Below are 27,727 nucleotides of genomic sequence, written 5' to 3' on the forward strand. Positions count from 1 at the left end.
GTATTCCTCGTAATATATAATAGTCAATAGATAATTGATTTTATAATAATACATGCGCAATCTGCATAAATTAAAATATCATGTTTAAGCGTATTGTACGACCGGGCAACGCCGGACTACCAACAAGTTTAAAATGAAAGAAAACAAAAATAAAGAAAGTTAATATAATTTTAAAATGGAATTGATTACAAGAATATTAGGTTATGCCCCAAAATGTTTTTAAGATGAATAAATGGAATTTTGTCATAAATAATGTATGGAAATTTTTATTAACAATTCGTCAAAAATAATTATTTTAAACATCTATATAAAAAACCTTTTTTGAATAAATAAATGGAAATTTGTCCTAAATAATGTATGAAAGTTTTTTTTATTAACACTTCTTGTGTTATCAAAAAAGTTTCGGTTTCGTAATGACAAAATTATGTGATAAAATTTGTGAAAATTTTTAACAATTTCCATATGAATCCTTAAAAAATATTTAGAAAATTAATTATAGAAATGTAAACTATGAAAGTTTAAGCTACTTTTTTGAAATAAAATATTTCCATATGAAATATATTTTCAATAAAAAAAATATTTATAGAAATGTGGAATTTTTTATTATTTTTTCATGATTAAAGAAGAAGTAGTTCCATATGGTTCCGCATTTCGCTTAATTCTTTGGAATTTGCATTTCATATTTAGATATATCGAGTCCACTTCCACATCTTAACTTGCGTACTGAATCTTTAGACATCCTGAACAGAAGTGTGCGTTCTATCCCAACTATCATCAACGACCAGAGGTCATCTTCTCAGCTTCAGACAAGGCCAAGGCCAAAGTATTTGCCAAGAACTTTGCAGCTAATTCTACCCTATGCGACGAAGGCCATCAACTCCTCATATTTCCTCCTATAACACAGAACACGCTAGATAACATACAAATATCTGCGCATGAGGTCGCCAAACTAATCAAGAACCTTGATTCCAGTAAAGCAACTGGCCCCGACGGCATCCCAATTATAGTGTTAAAAAAGCTTCAATCAGAACTTGCTCCCATACTTATGAAACTGTTTAAGTGTTGCCTTAAGGAGAAGTGCTTTTCAACACCCTGGAAAACCTCATCAGTATGCCCTGTATTTAAGAACTCAGATGATAAGTCATCTCCCTCTTAGTACAGACCAATAAGTCTCCTGTGTTTCATGAGTAAGTTGCTGGAATCCATATTAAATAGAGAAATAGTCAACCACCTCAGCAGAAATAACCTTCTTAGTGACACGCAATATGGTTTCCGCTCTGCAAGATCTACTGCAGATGTGCTATCTCATAGGATTAGTGAATCTCTTGACAAAGGCTTTCTTTCTCGGGCAATTGCTCTTGACATATCAAAGGCCTTCGACAAGGTATGGCATAAAGGCCCACTTCACAAGATCTCCAGCTACGATATAACTGGAAATATTCTCTCTATCATTAAATCATTTCTCTCTGATAGGCTCATAAGAGTAGTGGTTGATGGACAAAAATCAGAGGCCTGCAGTATTAATGCTGGAGTCCCTCAATGGTCCATCCTGGGCCAACTCTCTTCCTGATCTACATCAATAATCTCCCTAAACACATACTTAAATCATTCGTTGACATCTATGCTGATGACACAACCATCTACAGAAACACATCAAAGGCTGTAAATGACAAAGCTCTCTATGATTCTCTCCCTCTGATCTCGAACAAGTGGTTAAGTGGAGGAAGACGTGGCTGGTTAACTTTAATGCATCTAAAACCAAACTCCTATCTTTACATCATCAACGCTCTGATCCCCATCTGGCACATCTGGCATCAATTGAAATGGATGGCTCTCGTCTAGGAGAAGCCCCATGTTTTGACAAGCTTCTGGGCTTGACCTTCACTCCTGATCTGAAATGGAACACGTACATCAAGTCTGTTGCCAAGATCGCTGGAAAGATGGTGGGATCCTTCTACCGCTCCAGAAGATATCTCACTACTGATGCAATTCTCTATCTATATAAAAGCCAAGTACATCACAGGGTGGAGTACTGCTGCCACATCTGGGCAGGAGCTGCTAAAAACAGCCTATCCTGCCTTGACAGAGTACAAAATAGACTTTGTGGCTTAGTGGGGGATGCCCTTTTCTCTTCCCTGCAACCTCTCTCCCACAGAAAAGACGTTGCAAGTCTATCTTTGTTTTATCGTTATTTCCATGGCAGGTGCTCGTCTGAACTCCAATCTCTAGTCCCCCCTCGCCAATTTTTACAAAAACACCCGTCTAGCTGAATCCACTGTCAAAAACTTTCCCCATTCTTTATCTGTGCCTAAATCAAAATGTAGATTCCATGAACAAAGCTTCTTTCTTAGAACTGCACGCCTGTGGAACTCTGTTCTGTCGGCCTGCTTCCCTCCTGACTACAACTTGGATATCTTTAAGTCCAACGTAAACAAATTCCTGATGAACTGCCCCCTTAAGTAGGCACTTTAAATATCCACACTAGCTTACTGTACACACAATAACCCTTATCCCTGAGTGGCTTCCGGGTCTTGATAAGTGGTGACCACCTTGTAAAAAAAAAGATAAAAATAACGAACGTTAATGAAATTTTAAATAAAACATAAACATTCAGTTTACAAAAGAGACATAATGTAAAAAGCAACAAACAGTAGTAAGGAATTCCCCGCCATTAAACGAGGACCCAACAAATACAACACTTTTATTGCAAAAGGCACAGCAAGTAAATAAACTGTATTTTTTCTAATTACAATTTTTTAAAAATTTTAATTATTTTTCATATTACAAAAATGAAATTTAAGCATTTTCATTATTTTTTAATTGAATACAAAAAAATCATTCATCATAAACATTTTAAAATTATCTGCAACAAAATAATCTTATCTCCTTAGTAAATGTTAATTATCTCCCCTTAGATAAAGACCGGATTTCAAAAAAGCCTTCCCCCAATGGTGTAATTTATAAAAGTATTAAGAAAACGTGTCGCTTCTATACTAATTCGGAAATCGTAAAGCTGAATTTCTCACGAAAACAACGGTATCTACGTATTCCTCGTATTTTAAAGATAGTTATATCCAAAAATTGCCAAAATCGAGAAGGTAGAAAATTATTTATCATTAAGGAAATTAAAAAAAAAAAAGAATTTGATGAAAACGATTGTAAAATACGGGAGAATTTAAAAGGGATGTAATTTTCCGTTTTGATTAAAACAAGATGACGCAAAATTTTCACCTGCTAACCATGATTAAAGTTTTTTTTTTTTTTTAATAATTAAGTAAGCATAAGTTGGAAGTTAACATTGTAATTTATTATAATTGACAAAAAATCGGTTGGAACCATTGTTCATTTTACCTGAAAATTCCATTTACTGATTACAAAATTTCGTCCCAATTCTGTAGAAGCGCCGATAAAGTATATATATGGAAATAAATAAGGCGAAATAATAAACAGTATATTTGAAAGTGAAACAAAATATCGCAAGCCAAATCAAAGAAAGGGGAATAACTCAGTATTAAAACATTGTGGAAACGAAACCAAACGAGATGATTTCTATAACGATATATGAAGTATTGTTTCAACATTGTAAAATAATTCCAAAATACGAATTTTGAATTTTATATAATAAAAATGCTTTAAGATTGTAGAATGAAATAAAATTATAAATTTATTTTAAAAAGACATGCTTCTACTAAAAATATATGGATTTATTAAGAATTTGAAATCAAAGGATATGTTAATGATAAACTGATTATATTAAAATAATTTGAATACAAAAATGAGTAGTTTGACATTTGAATTTAATACTAAAAGAGGTGACTAATTAGATGAATTAAATTGTTGATTATATTTTCAAATATCATTTTTATTGTAATTGTCTGTATTTTTGAGATGAGGTGTTTTCATTGATTGAGATTGTCGGACTGACTTCCTCATCTTGGTTGTTATCGTCACAACGTTTCGGCCGTTTTGCCCTCCGGCCTTCATCAGGTGTTTTTTTTTTGTATCGAACAGGGTAACCGTTTGTTAGGAGTCTCGAACCCAACCCTTTATTATTATTACGGGGGTACCGTGTTCGGACTCCAGCTAGACTCTGGGACATAGCTGCTGATTCTCTGTTTTCAATGTTACTTTTTACTGCCTTCGTTCAGGATTGAACTCAACACCTTTGGGTAACTGTAAACTTTGATACAACGTCTAGGACCACTCGGCCATATATCACTGGCCGAGTTGTCCTAGACGTTGTATCAAAGTTTACAGTTACCCAAAGGTGCTGAGTTCAATCCTGAACGAAGGCAGTAAACAGTAACATTCAAAACAGAGAATTTTTATTGATTTAAATTTTTAACACTTTTCTTCGATATATTTATTTTTTTAAATATATGTTACGAATTATGAAAAGATATATTGTAATTCAAATTTTAAAAAATCCAACTTGAAGAATCTTGAAAATACATTTTTTAAACAGATTTATCAACAACAAAGTAAATGTGATTTACACGCACACACATATATTTTATCAAAATAACTAATATTTACTAAAAAATTATGCGAAACCTGTAATTTAAAAAAAAAGTAGAAATATTTTTTGCAATTATAATTTTTTTGTGATAAAATGTTAAATAAACAATGCTTAATTCAATGGTAATATCGGTAGTTCGAGAAATTCATTTTTCTTCGAGTTATATCGAATTAATTAATACTACCTCTGTTCCGTCTGCCTGCTTCCCACCGGCCTACAACTTGGATGTCTTCAAGTCCAACGTTAACAAATTCCTAATGAACCGCCCCCTTAGGTAGACACTTCGTCAAATCTCCACACTAACGTAATGTACTACCAATAACCCTTATCCCTGAGTGGCTTCCGGGCCTTGATAAGTGGTGATCACTGTGTAAAAAAAAATGTATTGTTTATTAAAATATAATTGTACACATGTATATTAATATATTCACATATATATATAAATGTGCACATATATATATTCATATATATATATGTATGAGTATATATATATATATGTATATATATATATGAATATATATGAATATATATATATATATATATGTATATATATATATGAATATATATGAATATATATATATATATGAATATATATATATATATATATATATATATATATATATATATATATATATTTATATGAATATATGTGTATATTTAGGCAGCATTTTTCATTTAGACAAATATTATTGAATAGCACGGAATTATTCTGTTTTACAATTTTCATTTTTATCTTCTCCAATCTCCGAATAGTCCTTTTTGTGTTCTTCTCGAAATTGTATATGTTGCATCCATAATCGCGAGCGCTTTCGACAGAAGTACTTCTATCATCCTCAGGCATATTGTAGAAATAAATGTAGGGATTGTATTTATTTATACATTTTTTTCCTAGTTACGTGGTAATTTATTACAAGTTAGGTTGGCGGACTTTTTTTATATACATATATTAAACACATTTATATATACACACATTGTCGCGAAGATTGACTCTCCACCTCTCTCACTCTAGCTCCATATCACAACATTTGAAGGGACATGGCTGCCAACATTCGGAATTTCGAAGAATTATGGTAGAAAATACAAGAGTATTGCAGAGTGAGAGAAATGTAAATAGGCTAAGCATACTCGAAGCATTGTACATTAAAACAAAGAAGCCTCAAGCCTTAAGCATTGTACATTAAAACAAAGAAGCCTCAAATAAATAATATTAAGTATGAGTGCAGCCGGAACATTTAAAAATGTTTGGGATAAATGTTTGAATATGTATATATGTGTTTGTATACATAAATGTGTTTAATATATGTAAAAAAAAAGTCCGCCCACCTAACTTGTAACAAATTACCACGTTTTTTTATTCGTACACACACACACACACACACACACACACACACACACACACATATACATTTATATTATTTATTTATAAGGTATAGGCAAAATGAATGCCGATGTTTCAAATGTATAAACATTTTGATCCCTCCCTTTACTTAAAAAATTCACCAAAAATCAGAAAATTAACCAATTTTAATGAAATTTTCAGTGTTTATCAAATAATGATGGCGGGAAATAATGCAATAATTATTTTTATTTAGATTTTAATGGAAATGTATTACTTTGTTTAAACAAAAATAACTTTACTAAAGTTATGGTTTTCAGTAGTAAATAAAAAACGCAAGAATTTATTTTTGCTTTTTTCATATAAATAAAGCATCGTAATTTGTAACAATAAAAATAAAATAAAATAATTTTTATAGGAACATTACGAAAAAAGCCCCTAAGATCCGTATTAATTAATTCGATATAACTCGAAGAAAAATGAATTTCTCGAACTACCGATATTACCATTGAATTAAGCTTTGTTTATTTAACATTTTATCACAAAAAAATTATAATTGCAAAAAATATTTCTACTTTTTTTTTTAATTACAGGTTTCGCATAATTTTTATATGCAAGATTTTTATAATTTCTTTGCTCGCAAGAATGTGAAACTTTCGACGTAACATATTTGTTATATAACATTGAACAAATGAATTTAAAATCAGGAACATAGAAAAATAATTAAATTAAAAAATGGAAAAAATTATACGAACGTTCAGAATAGGAATGTACGGATACACGTCTGGCAAAAAAATTATCACACCCCTTCCTCTCTTTTAATTACATGACGTCATTTTCACAGACTTTCGACTGGCTGAAATTTTGGGCCTCCATATATTCCGTGTTAAGAAAAACTTTTGTTTGTTGCGTTTTACGAACGGCAGAATCACTCGGTTTTGGGCTAATTAGTTTAAGTTTTGTACAAACATGGTGTTTTTTTTTATATATTTAATTCAATATTTTAAGACTTTACTAATTATCTTTGAAATAGACCCAGAAAACTAATATTTATCTTCTAAAAGAATATTTACTATGAATTTATTTCACTTCAAAATTTAGCTGAATTAAGTAGCTCGCCGTGAAAACATTTTTCATAACTTTTTTTTTTTTTTTTTTTACACAGTGATCACCACTTATCAAGGCCCGGAAGCCACTCAGGGATAAGGGTTATTGCAAGTACATTACGTTAGTGTGGAGATTTGATGAAGTGTTTATTTAAGGGGGCGGTTCATTAGGAATTTGTTAACGTTGGACTTGAACACATCCAAGTTGTAGTCCGGTGGGAAGCAGGCAGACAGGACAGAGTTCCACAAGCGTGCAGTTCTAAGAAAAAAGCTTTGTTCATGGAATCCGCGTTTTGATTTAGGCACAGATACAGAGTGGAGGAAATTTTTGACAGTGGATTCAGCTAGACGGGTGTTTTTCGTGAAAGATTGGCGAGGGGGGACCAGAGATTGGAGTTCAGACGAGCACCTGCCTTGGAAATAACGATGAAACAAGGATAGGCTCGCAACGTCTCTTCTGTGGGAGAGAGATTGCAGGGTAGAGAAAAGGGCATCCCCCACTAAGCCATGAAGTCTATTTTGTACTCTGTCAAGGCAGGATAGGCTGTTTTTAGCAGCTCCTGCCCAGATATGGCAACAGTATTCCACCCTTGGGCGTACTTGGCTTTTATATAGATAGAGAATTGCATCCGTAGTGAGATATCTTCTGGAGCGGTAGAAGGATCCCACCATCTTTCCAGCGACCTTGCCAACAGACTTGATGTACGTGTTCCATTTCAGATCAGGAGTAAAGGTCAAACCCAGAAGCTTGTCAAAACACGGGGCCTCACCCAGACGAGAGCCATCCATCACAATTGATGCCAGATGGGGATCAGAGCGTTGATGATGTAAAGATAGGAGTTTGGTTTTGGATGCATTAAAGGTAACCAGCCACATCTTCCCCCACTGAACCACGCGCTCGAGATCAGAGGAGAGAGAATCAGAGAGAGCTTTGTCATTTACAGCCTTTGATGTGTTGCCGTAGATGGTCGTGTCATCAGCATAGATGTCAACGAATGATTTAAGTATGTGTTTAGGGAGATCATTGATGTAGATCAGGAAGAGAGTTGGGCCCAGGTTGGACCATTGAGGGACTCCAGTATTTATATTGCAGGCCTCCGATTTTTGTCCATCGACCACTACTCTTATGAGCCTATCGGAGAGAAATGATTTAATGATTGAGAAAACATTTCCAGTTATACCGTAGCTGGAAATCTTGTGAAGTAGACCCTTATGCCATACCTTGTTGAAGGCCTTTGATATGTCAAGAGCAATTGCCCGAGAAAGGAAGCCTTTGTCAAGAGATTCACTAATCCTGTGAGATATAACCGTCAGCACATCTGCGGTAGATGTTGCAGAGCGGAAACCATATTGTGTGTCACTAAGAAGGTTATTTCTACTGAGGTGGTTGACTATTTCCCTATTTAATATGGATTCCAGGAACTTACTCATAACACACAGGAGACTTATTGGTCTGTACTGAGAGGGAGATGACTTATCACCTGAATTCTTAAATACAGGGCAAACTGATGAGGACTTCCAGGGAGTTGGAAAGCACTTCTCCTTAAGGCAGCGCTTAAATAGTTTCGTAAGTATGGGAGCAAGTTATGGTTGAAGCTTTTTTAACACTATAATTGGGATGCCGTCGGGGCCAGTTGCTTTACTGGAATCTAGGTTCTTGATTAGCTTGGCGACCTCATGCACAGATATTTGTATGTTACCTAGCTTGTTCTGTGTTATAGGAGGAAATACTTTTTTCACGTGTACAAATATTTTTTTTCCTTTGGGAAATTAAGTTTAGTCTTTAATTTTTAAAATACAATCAAAAAGTAGTCGGAAACCTACAAAAAAATTATGATAAATCGGCTTTCAAAACTATGTCCCTCTATCGTTGCCCGGCTATTTTTGCCCGTACCTAATATATATATGTCACATTTTGCTTTAAAGCAAATAAATACTAATAGAAAAGAGGGGTTTAATATAAATATTAATACACAAAAGAAAAACGAGTTTATAGCAATATATATATATATATATATATATATATATATATATATATATATATATATATATATATATATATATATATATATATATTCTTCTGATGAGTTAAGGGCATTATTGAACATTGAACATTTGAATAGTCAAGTCGCTGCCTGATGATATCTGTTGTTTGATTGAAACAATTGGCTATTTGTAGCAGCGGGATGTGAGCATGTTTTATATAACAATAAACAAGTATTATCAGCTCTTTTTATTGAGCACTATCTAACAACCTCGTTGAATTCACTAGTCCATTACTTTTGAATAAAAAAACCCGAGTATATATATATATATATATATATATATATATATATATATATATATATATATATATATATATATATATATATATATAAACAAAACAGACATGTGCATGCAATTATACATATTAAAAAAAAGGTAAAGATTGTGAAATAAATTATTATCCTATAAGTTCTAAGTCTCATTACATTGTCGTCACAAAGAAACATCAAATTTATTAAAAAAAAAAACGTAACAATAACAAAATATTATAATTTTATTTAAATACATCAGCATGTATTTGGTAAGCTAACGATCCAAGGGAAGTAACTCCCTCATTTTGTAAATATATGATCCAAGGGGAATTACTCTAGATAATGTCAGCACACCCAAACTTGTAGATATGAAACATTTATGAACTTATGTTCCTGTGTGTAATTTAATTCAGCAGCCAAGTGTCATTTCTGGGGATGGTATGCTTAGCATTTTATCAAGTACATTTAGTAAATGTTGAGACAAACACGAAATTTCTATTAAAGATGAAATGTTTTCCTTTCGACATATTGACGCTGTTTTACAATTTGTCATTGTGCAGAGGGAGACAACTCTCGTTTACTAAAGATTCGTTCATTTTTTTATCCCATAATATAGGACGCTATATGGAACAATATTATTTTTTTTATTAAATCAAAACAACAACAACAACAACAACAAAAGCAGCGACGATTTTTTTTTTTAATGTAACAGGTTTGATAACATTGATAAGAAAGAAATCAACGATATTTTCAGTAAATGAAAATATTAAAAAAAGCTGCGGCAACTTTTTTTAAAAAACATTTTTAACGACTTACGTAGAGATTTAATGCGACAATAGGAAATTATAATTTTTCAAACAAAACTTTTTAATAAAGCAAGAATGAAAAAAAAAAAAACAAAAAAAAAAACAAGCAAAAAGGCTGTGGCGTTTTTTTTATAAATTTTTTTATAATATTATATAATATATATATTATATAGCTTATAATATTAATAATATTATATATTATTATAATATTATTATAATATTAATAATATTATATATTATTATATTATATAGCTTATAATATTAATAACACCAACATCTAGTTTTTAACATAAATAATAAATTGTTTCGTTTAATAAAAGTTACAACACCTCTAGAACTATCGTCGCCTTTTCAATTTTTGTAATGTTAAAAATGTTGGTGTTATTAATAACTTTGTCATAGTAAAAAAAGAAAAAAAAAAAAAAAAAAGAAAGTAAAAAGTTTCATCCTAGTTTCATTCTCTGTATTTTTTAAGGTTAAAGATTAATTTTTTAAAAAATCTTTCAATAACATTTATTTTTTAATAAAAAAAGTTGCTGCAGCTTCCTTTTTAAATGTTTTCAGCTCATGAAAATATCGTTGGTTTTAGCGTTGTAAGTTATGATATGAAAACAGAAACGATTCTCTTAATAGTCGCGTAAAGATTACATTTTGTATTATTGATGTTATTAACTTTGTTTACATGAAAAAAAAAAAAAAATTCGTCGTAGCTTTCTTTTTTCAATGTTTTGATTTAACAAAAAATATCGTTCAATCGAGCGTCCTAAATTATGAGACGAAAATATGAACGAATCTCTTAGTAAACGAGAGTTGTCTCCCTCAGCACAATGACAAATTGTAAAACAGCGCCGATTTATTGTGAGTGGGCAGTTGCTTATCGGCTGTCAGTAGATCATTATCAAGTCTTTAGTTTATCCACTTGTTTTTTTTTGCTGACTGTCGTTGTATTCATAACGTTTCGGTAATTGCACCTTTTGGCCTTCTTCACGTACATGTCTTTCGTGGAAATTTGGCAGCCAAGACTGCAGGAAAATATAGCGACCGAAACGTTTTGAAAATGATAACAGCAGAGATGAAGAAAAATCAACTGTAATTAATTTTTTTCTCGCTTTCTCTCTTTCTCCCCCCTCTCTCTCTCTTCTGTGTATGTGTTTTATTTTTATTTATTTATTTTTTTAAAATTACATTTTCACCCCATACAAGGCACATTGCCACTTTGGTGTAGGGGGCTACTAACAGGGGCAACAACTACTGGGATACTATGTAGGGATTTGGGCAGCAAGATGTTGGTTCACGTTGCACTTGAACTTCTGCACGTCAGTACAGTTGGGGAAGTAGGGACCTGGAATGGAATTCCAAAGTCTAGCAGTTCTGGGGAAGAAACTACTGGAGTAGAAAGATCTTTTACATCTAGGGATTCTACAGTGTGTGGGTGGGATTTTGCAGCTTGTCGGGTCTGTCGAGGGTGTACACGTCGTGGGGCACAAGTGCTTGCAGTTCGTCAGAGCATTCACCATTATAATACTTGTAGAACAGGCAGAGGGATGCAACGTTTGTCGATGGGACAACGGCTGAAGCTTAGATGCCAGTCCAGGGCCTATCAGATTTGCGACTCTCTTTTGAACCCTGTCAAGGAGAGAGAGACTAGTAGCCGATGCACCAGCCCAAATATGACAGCAATACTCCATACATGGGCGAATGGTTGCCTTATAGAGGTACAGGATACTTTCGGGTGTTAGTAGTTTTCTAGCACGGTAGAGAGAGCCCACCTTCCTTGCAGCGGCCCTGGCAATACCCTCGATGTAATTGTTCCAACTCATGTTTCCTGTGAACGTTAGGCCAAGGAGCTTGAAAGACGTACTCTCAGATAAAGAGTCGTTGGCCATTGCTATAGGTGGTAGAGAAGGTTTCTTCTAATTATTGAATGAAACTAGTTTAGTCTTGGCGGCATTGAACGTGACCATCCATTTTTGTCCCCATTCCACTACAGATTGGAGGTCATCTTCTAGTGTTTCTGCCATTTCTTTAGATATGTGTTCATTTGTTTTCCTGTCGTGTCTGTTATAGAGTGTGGTGTCATCAGCATATATACCCATCTCAGAGGAAATGTTGTCGGGGAGGTCATTTATGAATATTAGGAACAGTAGAGGTCCAAGGATAGATCCCCGAGGCACTCCCGAATTTATATCATTGTTTAGATGTACGACCGTCGAGGACAACCAGGATTTTTCTCTTATCTAAGAAGGATTTAATTATGTTAAGTATTCTACCACTGATACCGTATGATCTAATCTTCCTGAGGAGACCCTCATGCCATACCCTGTCAAAAGCCTTAGATATATCTAGAGCTAGTGTGTGTGTGTGTGTGTGTGTGTGTGTGTGTGTGTGTGTGTGCGTGAATCTTTATCTTCCTCCAATGGCATGAAAATGTGACACAAGGTTGGGAAAATAAGATTGAAGAAGCAAGTGGCTTGGAGGAAAATACCTCTAGCCCACACACAAATAAATAAATAAATAAATAAATAAATAATCCCAGTGTAACCCATTCGGCATTCTACAGTAGCTGCGCCTCAGGCGATTAACAATAAATTACCTCTTACTCAAAGAGTGCGAAGGCAATTTCTCGAAAGCTATACCCCCTAGACCTGCACGAGACACACCTCGGTCAACAGAGAACAAATCATCTCAACAGATTCTGGTGTCTTTGGGCCGGGGTGGAAGGAACACCCGGCTGGTGGTGTGGCAATTTCAGGGCCCAACAAGCAAACCTATGTATGACCTAACTCTATATTTACAGATGATTGGAGTACATGTAATTTTAGATGAAAACATGAAAACTATTAATGTTTTATTTTAATTCAGAAAAATGCAAGTACAAGCAAACTCTATACATCAAGAATTTCTATTTTTTAATTTATACACACACACACACACACACATTTATATATATATATATATATATATATATATATATATATATATATATATATATATATATATATATATATATAAGAAAGAAACCTCTGTTGTGAAAACCCGCGGTCTACGTTATGCTCTGTCTTTAGATAATCATCTGCGCTGACAAAATTAGCAGTAATACAAAAAAGTGTGGGTGGTTCTGAACAAAGCCTTAAACATCTGTGGATTTTCGAACAACCTATACATATTTGCGATTTGTCTTTATATTAGCAGTAATTTGTTGCTACACAGTCATGAGCATATTTCGGCTTTTAGTTTTCAGTAACAAGAGACCTTTTCAGGCAACAACGCTTATATTCAAAAGCAATTCTGCTTTCGAAAATAAGCGTTGTTGCCTGAAGATGTCTCTAGTTACTGAAAACTAAAAGCCGAAATATGCTCATGACTGTGTAGCAACAAATTACTGCTTATGTAAAGACAAATTGAAAATGTAACTTGCTCTACTTCCGTATTGAGCACACTTGTATTAATCTTGTTATATTTCACTGGTTACCCTATCTTTGAAAAATAGCAACCTCAAATTTATATATATATATATATATATATATATATATATATATATATATATATATATATATATATTTAAAAGAGTGTAGCCATCAACAATTGTATATATATAAGTATATATATATATACATATATATACATATATATACGTATGTATATACATACATATATACTTACATATATACGTATATGTATATATATATATATATATATATATATATATATATATATATATATATATACCCCCACACACACGCACGCACACACACACACACACACATACGAACATTCTGTTTATGATATAAAATTTAACTATTGCTAAACATAGACCTTTTAACATGATGTTTAAAACAAACAAACAAACAAAAAAAAAAAAATGAAAATAAAGGCCAGCTAATCAGGTTTCGTTCCTCGCTCAACAAATCTAAATCAAGGAGACCTGCGATTAAAATAATTGTCTGAAATATGGCAGGGAGAGAGAAAAATTAATAAATAAAAAAATAAGCGGAGAAATGTTTTTTTATAGAAATCAAATTAAGTCCTAAGAGATTTTCTTTTTGCTTGCAAAAAAAAGGTCTTTTAAATGACACCTTTTATAGTTTTCGACTATGCTGAATACGAAAATCACATTGAAGTTTTGCAGAAATAAGTAGTTATCGAGATATAAAAAGTTGTATAATGCATTGTATTCTTTGGCGGCCATCTTCTTTACCCGCGTGCGGTGTCAGTCATAGATGAGTAGATTTGTTTATGGCGCGCGCACGCGCGTAAAAAAGATGTCCGCGATAGAATACAATGCATAATACAACATTTTATATCTCGATAACTACTTATTTCTGCCAAATTTCAATGTGATTTTCGTATTCAGCATAGTCGAAAACTCATATAAGTTGTCATTTAAAAGAAAATTGTGGAGGTGGACCTAATCTGGAAAAAAAATGTTAGGACTTAATTTGATATTCTTTCAAGCAAAAAGAAAATTTCTTCGAAGAAATGCTTTGCGGCGATTTTGAACGGTACTTCTTCTTATATCGTAAATCCAACTCATTAAAAAGAGAAGAAAAAATGAAATAGTGAGGTACATACGGGACAATTCAATCTGCAGTCGAATATTATAATACTGAGCTATATCTCCAGATAACAATAGTTAAAGATGTTTGTTCACATTACACTTAAACTTCTGCATATCAGTACAGTTGGGAAAGCAGTATCTCGGAAGGGAGTTCCAAAGTCTATCAGTTCTGGGGAAGAAACTATTGGAGTAAAAGGCTTTCTTACACCTAGGGATATCTACTGTAAAGGGGTGGGATTTAGCTGCTTGTCGAGTTTGTCGGGGGTATATACGTCGAGGGGGCACAAGTGCTTGCAGCTCGTCAGAGCATTCACCGTTAAAGTACTTGTAGAACAGGCAGAGGGATGCAACATTTCATCGATGGGACAGAGGCTGAAGCTTAGATGACAGTTCAGGACCACTCAGATTGGCGACTCTCTTTTGAACCTTGTCTAGGAGCGAAACACTAGTGGCAGATGCAACAGCCGAGATGAGATCAGGTTCACATGCTTTTGCAGTGTCAAGATTTCTTATGATCGCATGCACCTGAGAAGGGGTGATTTTCAGATCGTCTAGTCTGGCGTCTGTCCGAAAAGGAAAGTCAGGGACGGGGTGGTTAGCAGTCCCGTGTGGAGTTGGAGGCAAACCGTCTGGTAAGAATGTTAGCATGCTCAGTTGCAGAGCAAACAACCTCATGATTGTTGGATAGTGGGAGAATTGTTGATTGCCCATTATTTACTACACTGTTGTAGATTTTCCACAAGTCACGGGTTCCTAATTTCTGAGCTTCGATGCGTTTTTTTGGTTGTTTCAGTAAATTCTCTCTTAGCTGTCGCTATTTCTTTCTTACAGTAATTTCTGGCTTCTATATACTTCTGTCTGTTTGATCTGGAGTTATGTTAAATTTGCGGTATGCATGCTGCCTTTGCGCTATGGCAGTTGCACAAGTAGAAGTAAATCATTGGGAAGAGTGGGGCTTGCTATAAAATTTGCGCATATATATATATATATATATATATATATATATATATATATATATATATATATATACTACCCCCCACATATATATATTATATATTCATAAAATGAGATGTAGTTTATTTGAAGCATTGTGTAGGACTGGTATGTAGAAGAGATTTAGAAGGTTATCACAATGCGACGAATGGGATGTAATCGGCGTTGAGGAAGAAAGACAAAAACAAGTGGCAATTTGCAAATCAATAAGTATATGATGATGGTGATGATGATTGGTGCATCCTTCCAGATGATCGCCGTCACATTGAGTTCTCCCAATCTCGTCGTCCATGCTATCTCAAATGACCCTGCACTCCCGCTACAGATTTGTACATCTTGAAGCACATGCTGAGTTGATTTCCTTTTAAGGTTGAAGAGTATTCCTATGAATAATCACATGTCTTCTCAAACCAGCAGTAGACTCGCAAACTTTGCTGCATGTTAAACAGATCGTTTGGTTCGGACTAATAGGTGCAAAGTTGACCTGAACAGGAATTTTGTGCGACTTAAGTTGGTTGACGTAGCCGGCTTTTGACAAAAGCACTCGTTCACAAGTGTCGCATTTCCAGCTCTGCATGTCATGGTTTAACCCACCAATTAAACCTTTGCGAAGCTCTAACTTCAGACTGTTGTAGGCTTGTTTCCCTTTCTCTAGAGCATCACAACTTTCACGTACAAGCTTTCGCCACTCCGGCCTTTGCAGAGTAAGTTCTTCCCATGTGTCGATGTCGATTTGTAAGACTTTCAAATTATTCTTTGTAGAGTCCCTGAACCTCTTACCAGGCTTGCGTTATGCATATATGTCTATATATACCTATATATATGCATATATGTCTATATATACCTATATATATGCATATACATATAGTAGGCAATCTTGTATCTCGGTAAATAATAACATGCGCCTTGGTGTTTCAGCGGATAGTCTTTGGACATCTTCGAGCATGGTTCTGGAGCCCTATTCCAAAAGGGCAGTCGTTGCCGCATGGTCACAGGAAGGAGGATTGTGCACTGGGTCCCGCGGCCTTTTGGCGCTGCTTTCTGCGTCGTCTCCTGTCCTCCAACACCAAGTTTCTGTTGTCCTCTTATCTCCCCACTCCTCGTCGGCCAGCACACGCCAGGCGCCACGATTGTCTTCTAGCTGCACCCAGCTGCCATGGTCGATGCGCGTCAGTTTCACGTCGCATTTGCATATGGTTTTTCCATACTTTTTTCCTGACGCAAAAAATAAAAAAATTTCGTCCCCCCTGCCGCTGCCCCTCCACCGCCCTAACCCCCAATGTAAACAGAATTTTTGTGAAAAATTAAACAGTTCTTCTGTTCGGTGTGTCGGCGCGTTACTTACGGTAAAACGGTGGGGTGGGGTGGGGCGGGGCGAAAAAACGGCAAATTAAACTGTAGAAGCACTTCTTAAACGTTGTACAAGTTCTATAATTGAATAACCACCTCAAAAAAAAACAAAACAAAAAAAACGAAAAATAAAAATGCTTTTGTAAATCGCTTGTGAAAACTTAATTTTTTTTTTAGATCAATTAAAAAGCATCAAAAACTACGTAACACAGAAAAGTGAACCACATTTTGTTGTTTTTGAAAACTTGTTATTTCAAATTTAAAAATTCTTCCGCGATGTGATAAGTCACCTTACTACGCACGTCCATGCGTGAACGCATCATGTAAGAATAGCATAAACGATGGCGGTGAGTTGGCACAAAATAGTGCGAGGGTTCAGGGTTTAATACCATGCAAACGGTAAATCCGCGACGGGTTTGAATATCAAATTCGTTGTCAGCGGCCCCGAAAACCCATGAAAACAAATTTTATTAATTGGTGTTCTGTTGTAGTTGAAGTAAACATTTACCAAAAATCTTAGATAAAATATTAGGTTGACAAGAAAGTTCTTGCGGAATTTTTAATTTTGATTTCAAATGATATATTTTATATAAGTTTTTATTATAATACCTTTACTTTATATATCGTTTTAAACAGCGCCTTTCACTCTAATCGTTTAAATTACAATCATATTAAACAATTATGTCTTCTTTTCAGAACATTGAACACAAGATGGAACAAACAAATTCGCACAATTCTTTTTTTCATTTCATTTCAAGCTAGGCCGAGAAGATGCTGAAACAGCTCGCGATATCAACGAAGCGTTTGGCTCAGAAATTACTACTGAACGCACAGCACAATAGTGTTTTAAGAAATTTCGTTGAGGTGACGATAGTCTTAAAGATAATGAGCGTAGTGGTCGGCTATCGGTTGTTGACAACGATCAGTTAAGAGCCCTAGTCGAAACCAATCTACACACACCTGTTAGAGAACTTAATTCTGAATTAGGCGTACATGACGATGTCCACCCACTTGAGAGGGACTGGAAATACAAAAAAAGACTTTATTAATGGCTACCTCACGAATGGAACGACAATTAAAAGAAACGCCATTATGAAATGTCATTTTCCCTTTTACGCAACAAGAACGACCCGTTTATCGACCGGGTTGTAATTTGTGATGAAAAGTGGACTCTTTACGACAACTGGCGACGCTCAACCTTGTGATTAGACGCCAACAAAGCTCCACGGTACTTACCGAAGCCAGAGTTTTACCAAAAGAAGATCAAGCTGAAAGTTTGGTGGTCTGCGACTGGCCTCATCTATTACAATTTTTTGAATGCAGGCGAAACCATTACGATGGAAAAATACTGTCAACAAATGCATGAAATGCATCAGAAACTTCGACAACAACACCCAGCATTAGTCAACAGAAAAGGTTCAATTATCCTTCACGACAATGTCCGACTGCACTTTACTAAACCGAATTTGAAGAAGTTGAACGAATTCGGCTACGAAACTCTGCCCCATCCGTCATACTCTCCAGACCTCTCCCCTACCAACTACCACTTTTGACCAATCCTTATGCCCATTCTGTTGCAAAATTCATAGAATTCATAATGATAGTTTTTTTTTAAGGTGTGAACATAAGCATGGCCAACTTTATGAAAATAGAGATTAGATACATGGAAATCTTTCAATATATATATATATATATATATATATATATATATATATATATATATATATATATATATATATATACATGCAGTCAGAGAGAGAGAGCGAGAGAAAGAGAGAGAGAAAGAGAGGGGAGTGAGAGGAGAGAGAAGAGTAATGGAAACACTGGTGTGCTAGGAGATAAAAATGCGATGACAATTATAATTACAAGAACGAGAGCCAAAATGAAAACGGAGAAACGTGTGAAGGATTTTAAACAAGTAGAGGAATAAGATATAAATAACTAGCAGGAGCCGTTTCCCGGCGTTGCCCGCGATAATGTAGCAGAATGAATTGTTGATGTTATCATTTTGTGCGTACTTTACGAAGCTGTTTATAGGCCTTGTTTATTTGCGAATAGATCAAACGCATAAAACATGAATAATGGAAGTAAAATCTAATCTTCAGAAAAAAAAAGGAAACGTTTACTCAAAATTCCATGGTTAAAAGTGAACTTTTTAGAAGAATGTAATTTAAATCATTTTAATCTTTTGAAAGTTAATTTCTTTTCTTTTTTTACTTAGGAGGCAGCACTTATCAAGACCTTGATAACACAAGAATTTCTATTAACCAACACAGATCAAGCAAACCACGCCGAAATCCGACAGTCAGATTTCGGCGCGGTTTGCTTGATCTGTGTTGGTTAATAGAAATTCTTGTGTGCGGGGCGTTTGCTCAGTTGGTAGAGTGCTTGTCTCGCATGCAAGAAACTCAGGTTTCGAATTCCGAGTTCGGAACTGATGAGCTCAAATGAGGGCGAAACATAAGTCTTGGACTTCCGGTTCGTTGACTGTCATGGCTCTTGTGGACTGCGTCGTTGTTTGGCTGTGGAATTTATTATATATAATCTCTCACATTCTGAAAAATCATATATATATATTTAAATAAATGTTTAGAGGTACAGAATTTATATATAGTTTTAAAAATAATAGGCGGAAGTTTCTCGAGAGCTCTTTCGGCTATCATCTCGTCAGGAGAAAATCGATAGCGAACAAAATAATATTGTGTCGAAAAATAAAGAGTTCTAATGGGGAACTTATTAAATGTGCCAAAAGTTCGGGGATATTAAATAAATTTATTTAGTGTCCCCGTACTTTTGGCGCATTTAATAAGTTCCCCATTAGAACTCTTTATATATATATATATATATATATATATATATCAAAGCTATGTATTAGTTTCAAAACAAGAATATACATTTTTTTTATATATACGGATTAATGGTAAACATAAAAATAAATGTAACAAAGTTTCAAAGGCGGGCAGTAGAAGCTTTTTATTGGAATTTGCGTTTAGATGTAGGAACAGATAAAGAGGAGAGAACACTTGATAGTCGCTGTAGTTAGACGAATGTGTTTTTTGTGAAAGTTTGGCAAGGAGGGAGCATAGATTGAAATTCGGGCGAGCACTTGTTAGGAAAATACCGATAGAGTAGAGACAAGCCCACAAAGTCTCGTCTGTTGGAAAAAGGTTGAAGGGAAGGGAATCATCTACTAAGTTTCGAACCCAAAAAAGGCAGGATAGGGTACGCACACCCACAGCGATTTGTATGTAATAGTAAGGATACTAATTGATAGAGAATTGGCTCTATAATAATAAATGATAAGTCTGTATAAATTAAAATATAATATTTATGCGTATTTTATAACTAAGCAACGCCGAGTAGCCTGCTAATATATATATATATATATATATATATATATATATATATATATATATATATATATATATAAGTAATGTGATTTATAATTTAAAAATTTAAAAAAATTTTGTAAAATTTAAAAATCAAATTTTAATTAAATTAAAAATCAGTTTCATAAGAAGGAACAACAACAAAGTCAATTATCTGTACGATCGTTTCGGAAATCCGTGCTTTTTATTTGTGGTATACATGAAGTTATGTAGAACAATTATATATAGTTTTTTTGGTAAGCACGGTCTCCTCATCAGCAAATTTAGGAGGATTTTTATTGAATTTAAAAGACACCATAAATAAACCTAGCATTAAAAGTAAGGCAGATGAATCTGAAAAATTGAAATAAAAGGTTTGGATTTAAAATTTATAAGAAAATTAATATAGGTTAGAGATAGAAATGAGTAGAAAATATATATATTTTTTGAATTTACATAATAAATTTGATTTAAAAATATATAGAGATAGTTACCTTTTAGTTTTTCTTTTTTTTAAATCATGAACTGTGTTTAAAGTAGTCATTTAGATGTTTGCTATAGCTTTTTATTTTATTGAATGATGAATTTTAAAAGGGCGACGCTCGTGCAGTAAATTGTTTCCGTTAGCGTATTTTGATTTAAAGACGCTACAGTTAATATATATAGAGAGAATATTTATTTTGCAAGTTTTTAAGGGGAGATAATTGTCATGTGTTATTGGCTTTATTTATTATTTGATTTATGGGTCTAAGGGCGGTAATTGGTCTAACTTAATTTATTAAAAAAAAAAAAATTGTAATCTATTTTTACTAATGAGTAATTTTTAATGATTTAAGGTGGTTTATATTTATTAAATTTAAACCAACGTTTATGATTGCATGTAAGAAGCTCGTGTCTTGAATTTACACAACCAAACTAGCAAATTCAAGACACGAGCTTCTTACATGCAATCATAAACGTTGGTTTAAATTTAATAAATATAAACCACCTTAAATCATTAAAAATTACTCATTAGTAAAAATAGATTACAATTTTTTTTTTAATAAATTAAGTTAGACCAATTACCGCCCTCAGACCCATACATCAAATAATAAATAAAGCCAATAACACATGACAATTATCTCCCCTTAAAAACTTGCAAAATAAATATTCTCTCTATATATATTAACTGTAGCGTCTTTAAATCAAAATACGCTAACGGAAACAATTTACTGCACGAGCGTCGCCCTTTTAAAATTCATCATTCAATAAAATAAAAAGCTATAGCAAACATCTAAATGACTACTTTAAACACAGTTCCTGATTTCAAAAAAAAGAAAAACTAAAAGGTTACTATCTCTATATATTTTTAAATCAAATTTATTATGCAAATTCAAAAATATATATTTTTCTACTCATTTCTATCTATAACCTATATTAATTTTCTTATAAATTTTAAATCCAAACCTTTTATTTCAATTTTTTCAGATTCATCTGCCTTACTTTTAATGCTAGGTTTATTTATGGTGTCTTTTAAATTCAATAAAAATCCTCCTAAATTTGCTGATGAGGAGACCGTGCTTACCAAAAAAACTATATATAATTGTTCTACATAACTTCATGTATACCACAAATAAAAAGCACGGATTTCCGAAACGATCGTACAGATAATTGACTTTGTTGTTGTTCCTTCTTATGAAACTGATTTTTAATTTAATTAAAATTTGATTTTTAAATTAAAAAAATTTTTTTTTAATTTTTAAATTATAAATCACATTACTTAATATTAAATTAGCTTTAGGACATTTAACTATCGAGCTTATTATATATCTAAATTACAACGAGCATTTCCTTTATTTTAATTAAACTAGTAATTTCACTATTACATTAAAATACACTTAGCTCTTTAGACTATTAGTCTAATCTCCTTTAAATTTATATATATATATATATATATATATATATATATATATATATATATATATATATATATATATTTCAGAGGAAACATTATTTAATTTAGATCAAAGAAACAAAAAACGAGCTGGTGAAATTATTAAAATTTCCTTAAGGCCTTATCGTCTGACCCTCTAAGAGGAAACGTCAGAATGATAAATTAAAAACTAAGAATCGAATGAGGAAAGAGGGAAATTTGCTTTAGTTGGAAAAACAGTGGGAGAAAAAAAATATAATTCTCACTGTTCAGGTGGTTTTAAATCAGTAAATATTTCCAACTGATGTTTCAAAATCTTTTGTCTACACAGGCTAGGTCTTAGTTTTTAATTTATGATTCTGACGTTTCCTCTTAGAGGGTCAGACGATAAGGCCTTAAGGAAATTTTAACAATTCCACCTGCCCGTTATTTTGTTTCTTTGATCTAAATTAAATTATGTTTCCTCTGAAATTTCTCCTTCCATTTTGCTGTACCAAGAATTTACTTATATATATATATATATATATATATATATATATATATATATATATATATATATATATATTAAATAATGTGATTTATAATTTTAAAATTTTAAAATTTTTTAAAAATTTAAAAATCTAAATTTAATTAAATTAAAAATCGGTTTCATAAGAAGAAACAACAACAAAGTCAATTATCTGTACGATCGTTTCGGAAATCCGTGCTTTTTATTTGTGGTATACATGAAGTCACGTAGAACAATTATACATAGTTTTTTTGGTAAGCACGGTCTCCTCATCAGCAAATTAGGAGGATTTCTATTGAATTGAAAAGACACCAAAAATAAACCTAGCATTAAAAGTAAGGCAGATGAATCTGAAAAATTGAAGTAAAAGGTTTGGATTTAAAATTTATAAGAAAATTAATAAGAAAATTGGTATAGATTAGAGATAGAAATGAGTAGAAAAAATATATATTTTTTTGAATTTACATAATAAATTTGATTTAAAAATATATAGATATATAATCACCTTTTGGTTTTTCTTTTTTTGAAATCAGGAACTGTATTTAAAGAAGTCATTTAGATGTTTGCTATAGCTTTTTATTTTATTGAATGATGAATTTTAAAAGGGCGACGCTCGTGCAGTAAATTGTTTCCGTTAGCGTATTTTAATTTAAAGACGTTACAGTTAATATCTATAGAGAGAGAGTATTCATTTTGCAAGTTATTAAGGGGAGATAATTGTCATGGCTTTATTTATTATTTGATTTACGAGTCTAAGGGCGGTAATTGGTTTAACTTAATTTATTTAAAAAAAAAAAAAATCTATATTTACTAATGAGTAATTTTTAATGATTTAAGGTGGTTTATATTTATTAAATTTAAACCAACGTTTATGATTACATGATAGAAGCTCATGTCTTGAATTTACTAGTTTGGTTGTGCTTTTTATATCTTCATATTTTAAAATTTTTAGGGTTTCTTTTGTACATAATGTACAAAATTTATCTCCTGGTTTATATGATTTGCAAGTCTCAATTATTTGCCATTTTAAGTTGAAAGAAATATTGCTATTTTTTAGTTGCCAAATATAGTTGGATAGAGTAGTTTGGTTTGATAGAGAGTTATTTTTAAAAGAATGTTTGTGCGTTGAAATTCTATGTTTTATTGGGCCAGATGTGGAACCAATATATATTACCTCTTGATTATTATGATTATTTTCCGTTAGGTCCATTGTTGGATTATAATGTGGTGGGTTGGTTAATAATTGATCGGTAGATTGATTTAAGTTGGTGTTATTATTTAATCTGGTAGTTGAGTTATGGCTGTTGATAGGTTCTTGTATATTTTGAGTTTTTGATACTGTGCAGCTATAGATAACATTTTTAATTTTACATGAGCCTTGTAGGGGACATTTATTTTTTCTTCTACAGTTACAGTCCGATGTATTTTGTATAGTTGTATTTTGTAGTTTATTAATTTTATTATTATTAGAGCTAATTATTTTCTGATGAAGGTTAGGCATAGTAGAGTAAGAGACTTTAATTGTGTTCTTATTGAAAATCTTATTATATCTATGGGGGGCTTTAAAGTTCTTATCTAATATTTAAAAAAAATTCTCTAGCTATGTTTGTTTCTAGGTTTTTGGAATACGGGGGGTTGAATCATAGGATCTCCTTGTGTCTATTCTTACGTTTGCGGGTTTTAGTTTGTTGTTTATTTATATTATTATCTAATATTTGTAGTTTGGTTTTATCTTTTTTTGTCTCCTGGTTATTTTTCTTAACTCGTATACGGGAAGACATTGCCATATTATATGTTATTACGCTCTTAATAGGTTTATTTTTAATGCAGTTTATGTTTCTATCATTTTCATTTATGAATTTAATTTGTGAATTATATCCAGAGTTTTTAAGGGCTTCATTATAGTATTTTTAATTTTTGGTAAATATTGATTTAGTAGAAGACAGTCTAGAAATTCTTAGAGCGATATTGGGAACTATTGATTTTAATATTGATTTAGGGTGGTTTGATTGATTGTGGACATATAGAAGTGATTGGTTAGGTTTATGGTATGGTTCAAAGGTAGAATTTTCAAGATTTAAGGTTATGTCTAAGAAATTAACAATTTTTTTATTAGGGTCGATTTTTATACTAAGTCCATACCATAAACCTAACCAATCATTTCTATATGTCCACAATCAATTAAACCACCCTAAATCAATATTAAAATCAATAGTTCCCAATATCGCTCTAAGAATTTCTAGACTGTCTTCTACTAAATCAATATTTACCAAAAATGAAAAATACTATAATGAAGCCCTTAAAAACTCTGGATATAATTCACAAATTAAATTCATAAATGAAAATGATAGAAACATAAACTGCATTAAAAATAAACCTATTAAGAGCGTAATAACATATAATATGGCAATGTCTTCCCGTATACGAGTTAAGAAAAATAACCAGGAGACAAAAAAAGATAAAACCAAACTACAAATATTAGATAATAATATAAATAAACAACAAACTAAAACCCGCAAACGTAAGAATAGACACAAGGAGATCCTATGGTTCAACCCCCCGTATTCCAAAAACCTAGAAACAAACATAGCTAGAGAATTTTTTAAAATATTAGATAAGAACTTTAAAGCCCCCCATAGATATAATAAGATTTTCAATAAGAACACAATTAAAGTCTCTTACTCTACTATGCCTAACCTTCATCAGAAAATAATTAGCTCTAATAATAATAAAATTAATAAACTACAAAATGCAACTATACAAAATACATCGGACTGTAACTGTAGAAGAAAAAATAAATGTCCCCTACAAGGCTCATGTAAAATTAAAAATGTTATCTATAGCTGCACAGTATCAAAAACTCAAAATATACAAGAACCTATCAACAGCCATAACTCAACTACCAGATTAAATAATAACACCAACTTAAATCAATCTACCGATCAATTATTAACCAACCAACCACATTATAATCCAACAATAGACCTAACGGAAAATAATCATAATAATCAAGAGGTAATATATATTGGTTCCACATCTGGCCCAATAAAAAATAGAATTTCAACGCACAAACATTCTTTTAAAAATAACTCTCTATCAAACCAAACTACTCTATCCAACTATATTTGGCAACTAAAAAATAGCAATATTTCTTTCAACTTAAAATGGCAAATAATTGAGACTTGCAAATCATATAAACCAGGAGATAAATTTTGTACATTATGTACAAAAGAAACCCTAAAAATTTTAAAATATGAAGATATAAAAAGCACAACCAAACTAGTAAATTCAAGACATGAGCTTCTATCATGTAATCATAAACGTTGGTTTAAATTTAATAAATATAAACCACCTTAAATCATTAAAAATTACTCATTAGTAAATATAGATTTTTTTTTTTAAAAATAAATTAAGTTAAACCAATTACCGCCCTTAGACTCGTAAATCAAATAATAAATAAAGCCATGACAATTATCTCCCCTTAATAACTTGCAAAATGAATACTCTCTCTCTATAGATATTAACTGTAACGTCTTTAAATTAAAATACGCTAACGGAAACAATTTACTGCACGAGCGTCGCCCTTTTAAAATTCATCATTCAATAAAATAAAAAGCTATAGCAAACATCTAAATGACTTCTTTAAATACAGTTCCTGATTTCAAAAAAAGAAAAACCAAAAGGTAATTATATATCTATATATTTTTAAATCAAATTTATTATGTAAATTCAAAAAAATATATATTTTTTCTACTCATTTCTATCTCTAACCTATACCAATTTTCTTATTAATTTTCTTATAAATTTTAAATCCAAACCTTTTACTTCAATTTTTCAGATTCATCTGCCTTACTTTTAATGCTAGGTTTATTTTTGGTGTCTTTTCAATTCAATAGAAATCCTCCTAATTTGCTGATGAGGAGACCGTGCTTACCAAAAAAACTATGTATAATTGTTCTACGTGACTTCATGTATACCACAAATAAAAAGCACGGATTTCCGAAACGATCGTACAGATAATTGACTTTGTTGTTGTTCCTTCTTATGAAACCGATTTTTAATTTAATTAAATTTTGATTTTTAAATTTTTAAAAATTTTTAAAATTTTTAAATTATAAATCACATTATTTAATATTGAATTAGCTCTAGGACATTTAACTACTGAGCTTATTATATATCTAAACTACAACGAGCATTTCCTGTATTTTAATTAAACTAGTAATTTCACTATTACATTAAAATACACTTAGCTCTTTAGACTATTATTCTAATCTCCTTTAAATTATATATATATATATATATATATATATATATATATATATATATATAGATATATATATATTTTACTTATATATATATATACATATATATATGTATATATATATACATATATATATATATGTATATATATATATAAGTAAAATATATATATACACACACACACACACACACACACATATATATATATATATATATATATATATATATATATATTCACAGACGGCATTACACTTTTTACCGTTAATCAGCTTTGCGAGTCGTGGCGAGTTTTTCATGCTGAGTTTCGAAATTCAATCTCTTGATACGCAGTTGGGATCTATGACCCTCACAGATTAGAACGGCGTTTGATTACGAAACGACTTCATTCTATATTTATTTGACCAAGATTATTTATTGAGTGAGAAACGCTCACTCCCTATCAGCAATTTATTTTCGGTACGAGTGTACGGTGTGTTTTGTTTTAAATATCTGCATTATCGCAGGCGTTGTTTAGGAATTTTTCGTCTCTTCGGTTTGTTGTCTTATCATAGTTGAAAGTCTAATCTATTCTACCATTTCACCTGCACCGAACTGTGTTGCATATACTTTTTACCGAAGAGAGATTTTAATATCTCATATGATACGATTGAAAAGAAATCATCGAATGAACAGAAAGAAATTATAACACATATTATATTTCGTTTCCACGTCTAC

The 27,727-nt window shown here is 32.1% G+C and overlaps 1 protein-coding gene across 2 annotated transcripts in view; it reads left to right on the forward strand.

Annotated features, from left to right (window-relative positions):
• LOC145246568 (uncharacterized) overlaps positions 1–27,727 on the forward strand; it is an 896,698-nt gene that overhangs the window by 359,441 nt on the left and 509,530 nt on the right. The gene's annotated exons all lie outside the window — the stretch shown is intronic.

Source organism: Euprymna scolopes, chromosome 24, assembly GCF_053919585.1.
Source record: "Euprymna scolopes isolate OS-2025 chromosome 24, ASM5391958v1, whole genome shotgun sequence".
Taxonomy (NCBI): Eukaryota; Metazoa; Mollusca; class Cephalopoda; order Sepiida; family Sepiolidae; genus Euprymna; species Euprymna scolopes.